Below are 5,000 nucleotides of genomic sequence, written 5' to 3' on the forward strand. Positions count from 1 at the left end.
TGGACGTAGAGTCGTCTGAGCCTACCCATACCCCTCCGTCCAAAACTAATGCTCCTACCTCGTCCCAGCCACCTTTGAAAGTTGCTTCAAACATCATCAAGAATGAGGACTTGGCCTGGGAGAGGTTTGAGAAGGCAGTTTCTGGTGAGGATGTGGCTGCGTGCTACAACATGTCCTTGAAAGAGTTTGAACACTCAGGTGTCCATGACCTTTTCAGGGTAATTAATACAAACTTTTTTCCATTATTTTTCCTTTCATCCATGTCTTCCTCATCATACGCTTTATTTATTTGCTTTATACGAAAATTCGTAATCACTTGTGTAGGCTATTTCGAAGTTCATAGCCGCGTCCAGACAGGCTACTAAGCTAGATAAGACGAGGATTTTATTGGAGAAAAGGATGCAAGAAGTCAAGGACGACTGTAAAGGCTGGGCTGAAACAGCAGCCAAGGCAAAGGAGGAAACCAAGGGTTTGTCGAACCGCGACGAAGAGCTGAAAGCTGATATAGTAGAGAAAGACACTCGTTTTGATCACTTTTAGAAGAAGACTGACGAGTTGAGAAATTCTCTTGAGAAGGCCAAGGAAGATGCCGTAGAGGAGTTTAGGACCTCAAAGCAATTAATTGACTTGCTGGATGCCAACTATGCAACTAGATTCAAAGATTTTCGCATGAAGGCAAAGGAAAAGTTTCCTGAGGTTGATTTCAGCTCCATTATGCTTCAATTAGGGGGTGCTGCTAGTTCTTTTCTTCAGACAAGTTCTGAAGATATCAACATTGAAGATGACGCCTCGACTAAGCCTGCCCAGGATGACCCCAATGCCGATGCCCCTGCTGCCTGAAGACGATATTTTGACTATTTGTTCAAAGTGTTTTGTTTTGTTTCTTTGTTTTGGTCCACTATTTTTAGGACCTTTTTCAGATGTATTTGAATACAATGCTCTCATCCAAAGTTTTCTGGACGAGTTTATTAACAATTGCCTTTTAAGGCTTACTTTGCAAGGTTTTTGAACGTTGGTCGCCTACCCTTGTTTTAAACTTTGATGAAAGCATACTTTTATCCAGTATTGACTTTTATTGTTTGGACGAGTTTATATTGTTTGGACGAGTTTATGCTCTATTTTTACCATTAGATGTGGCCTTTTAAACAGTGAGAATTGTGTTGTATGGTCGTCCATGCATTTTTCTTATGGACGACCCACCTATGCATGGACGTCTTTGTTAGCCATTTTAATTTTTCTAAGTATAACTTGTCTCAGAAATGACAATGATGATCATGCGTCCTTTTCCTCTTCCATGGCTAGACAGTTGGCATTCGTCTTTTGTTTAAACGTTTGTAGTGTTTACCTCGTCCTAGAGCATCTGGGCGTCTTGGCCATAAGCATGCCTTAGCTTATTTTCCCTTTGCTTTATCCTCGTCTTGAGAAAAGCTTATGAACATCACATCCCTGCGTCCAAGGATTTTCATTCATTTCAAGTTTTTGCTCCCCTTGTGGGTATTATTATGGAAATTAGATTTATGCATTAAATACATTAGAAATCCAAACCATATTATTATATGAACATTGTCCACAAGTATGGCCCACGTTTATAAGCTAGCGTCTTATTAAAATACTTAAGAAAATACATAACCTCGTCTTTCACAAGTTGGTCTGTAGGTGGTGCAAAATTTTAAGAACTAGTGCACTTTTTATTCTTAATACACACCATAGTAGTAGTAAGAATACAACAGTAAATATAAGTGACCACGTAGATCATAGCTGTAACTTCGTCATTGATTTCCCTCGTCCCTGCTTATCACTAATAGTACCTCCTCAGGTGTTCCACGTTCCAGGGATGCTCTAATTTTCGTCCGTCCAGAGCTTCCAGGTAGTAAGACCCCTGCATTTTGCAGTTGATTACCCTATAGGGTCCTTCCCAATTAGGTCCCAATTTTCCATGAGCTGGGTTCCTGGTTTCCAAGGAGACTCTTTTGAGAACAAGGTCCCCAATACTGAATCGTCTGGGTTTCACCATGGCATCATGCTGCCTAGCCATAAGATTCTTGTATCTTGCTGTCCTTTGCTCCGCATCCATTCTTACCTCGTCAATAAGATCGAGGTCAAGACGAAGTTGTTCCCCATTCTCTCTCTCCTAATACTTCATCACTCGATGATTAGCCATATGAACTTCTGCCGATATGACGGCTTCACTTCCATAGGCTAGCTTAAAGGAGGTCTCTCCTGTCGGAGTTCGTACAGTCGTCCTGTAGGCCCAAAGAACACCTGATAACTCGTCTGGCCATATCCCTTTTTGCCCCCTCGAGCCGAGTCTTGATGATTTTCAGTAGGGATCGATTTGCTACTTCTGCTTGTCCATTCGCCTGTGGATAGGAGGGTGAGGAATAGTGATTCTTGATTCCAAAATGTTTGCAAGAGTCCCTGAAGGGTGCGTTGTCAAACTGACGTCCGTTATCCAATACTAGTACCCTGGGTACTCCGAACCTACATAGAATATTCTTCCATACAAAATTTTTAACATTTTGCTGAGTGATTGTTGCAAGAGGTTCGGCCTCTACCCACTTGCTGAGTAAGAATCTCCTTTGATTATTATCGACTCCACCCCTAAGGACTTAGCCAATTCCGATCCTTTGAGTAGAGCTTCGTACTCAGCCTCGTTGTTGGTGGTTTGATACTGTAGACAGGCTGCGTACTCCAGCTTGTCACCCTCTGGAGACTTTAGTATGACTCCAATCCGTCCTGCATATAGTGTGGACGATTCATCTACATTAATAACCCATCTTTCAACTCCTTCATCTTTGTCCAGCTCATCCTGGCTGGGGGTGAACTCTGCGATGAAATCTGCTAATGCCTGCGCCTTTATCGCACTCCTTGGGAGGTATCTGATGTCAAACTCACTAAGTTCCACAGCCCACTGTATTAATCGTCCAGCGGCTTCCAACTTGTTCATTGCCTTCTTTATGGGATGTCCTGTTAGGACATTGATAATATGAGCTTGGAAATAATGCCTCATCTTCCTGGAAGCCGTAATCAAGGCAAAAGCTAGCTTCTCCATCATCGGGTATCGTCCTTTTGCTCCTCTCATCGCATGACTTATGTAATAAACCGGTTTCTAGATTCTCCCTTCTTTTCTGACCAACGTCGAGCTTACTGCGTGTGGGGACACCGCCAAGTACAAATACAGCTCTTCTCTAGGTAAAAGACGGACTCAGCAATGGCGCTGTCATGAGATATGTCTTCAAGTCTTGGAAGGCCTTTTGACACTCGTCTGTCCACTCAAATGCCTTCTTGAGGACTTTAAAGAATGGCAAGCACTTGTCAGTAGCTTTCGACACAAACCTGTTAAGGGCAGCAACTCGTCCAGTAAGAGACTGGACTTCCTTGATATTTTTTGGCAGTTCCATATTCAGTATCGCCTGGATTTTTTCTGGATTTGCTTCAATTCCTCTGTGCGAAACCATGAATCCCAAAAACTTCCCTGACGAAACTCCGAAAGCGCACTTGCTTGGATTTAATTTCATGTTATACCGCTAAAGTGTATTAAAGTCTCTTGAAGGTCGTCCAGATGATTTCCCTCGTCCAGGCTCTTTACCAGCATATCATCCACATAAACCTCCACATTTCGCCCGATTTGAAGACGGAACATGTGGTTAACTAGTCTTTGGTAATTCGCCCTTGCGTTCTTCAAACCGAAGGGCATTACTTTGTAGCAATACAACCCTTGGCTTGTAATGAATGAGGTCTTTTCTTGATCCACTTCGTCCATCTTTATCTAGTTATAGCCTGAGAAGGTGTCCATGAAGCTCAGCACCCTGTGACCTACCGTTGAGTCCACCAGCTGATCAATGCGTGGCAATGGGTAACTATCCTTGGGGCAAGCTTTGTTTAAGTCAGTGAAGTCCACGCACATTCGCCACTTGCCGTTAGCTTTCTTCACCATGACTACATTCGCCAACCAATCTAGATAATAAACTTCTCAGATGTACTCCGCAGTAACCAACTTCTGGACTTCTTCCTTGATAGCATTGTCTCGCTCAGGAGCAAAAACCCTTTTCTTCTGACACACTGGTTTGGAATAGGGACACACGTTCAGGCTGTGAGTAATAACACTTGGATTAATACCAGGCATGTCTTCATGACTCCATGCAAAGACATCAAGGTTTTTCTTCAAAAACTGGACCAAAGCATGCTTTACCTCTTCTTCCATGCTTGCCCCAATTCTAGTGAACTTCTCAGGCTGGTTCTCGTCCAAAGGGACGTCTTCTAACACCTCAGTGGGTTCTGCTGTGATCCTTCTCCCATCTATACTCATTGCCTGTATATGCTCGTCCATCGCTAGCATGGTTAAGTAGCACTCTCTGGCGGCCAATTGATCTTCTTGTACTTGGCCCACTCCGTGCTTGGTTGGGAATTTGATGGATAAGTGGTAGGTAGAAGTTACCGCCTTCCAACTATTCAGAGTTGGTCTTCCAATAATTGCATTATATGACGATGCACAATCAACTACAAGAAAATTTACCTTCTTGGTTATCTGCTGTAGATATGTTCCAACGACCACTGGTAATGTGATGGTGCCCACTAGTTACACCTTCATTCCTCCAAATCCCACCAATAGCGAATTCACTGGTCAAAGCTGATCTCATCCTAGCCTCATTTGCTGGAAGGTGGGGTAGTACAAAATGTCCACAGAACTGCCATTGTCTATCAACACCCTCCTGGTCATGTAGTCAGCAATGAGTAGGGTGATAACTAATGCGTCATCGTGCGGGTGATAAAGTCGTCCTGCGTCCTCGCCTGTGAACGTAATGGCCTACTCGTCTACTTCCCTCGTCTTAGGAGGTTGTCCAAACAACTGGATGTTCTGCACCACCTTTAGGTATGTCTTCCTCGACTTGGATGACTGCGTTGTTGAGTTTCCTCCGATAATTACTCTTATCTCTTCTAGTGGGGGTCGTGATGACTCTTCCACCTTAGCTTTCAATTTCTCATCTCTCTGGTCTCAT

The sequence above is a fragment of the Castanea sativa genome, chromosome 11 (assembly GCF_040712315.1).
Source record: "Castanea sativa cultivar Marrone di Chiusa Pesio chromosome 11, ASM4071231v1".
In the NCBI taxonomy this organism is placed as follows: Eukaryota; Viridiplantae; Streptophyta; class Magnoliopsida; order Fagales; family Fagaceae; genus Castanea; species Castanea sativa.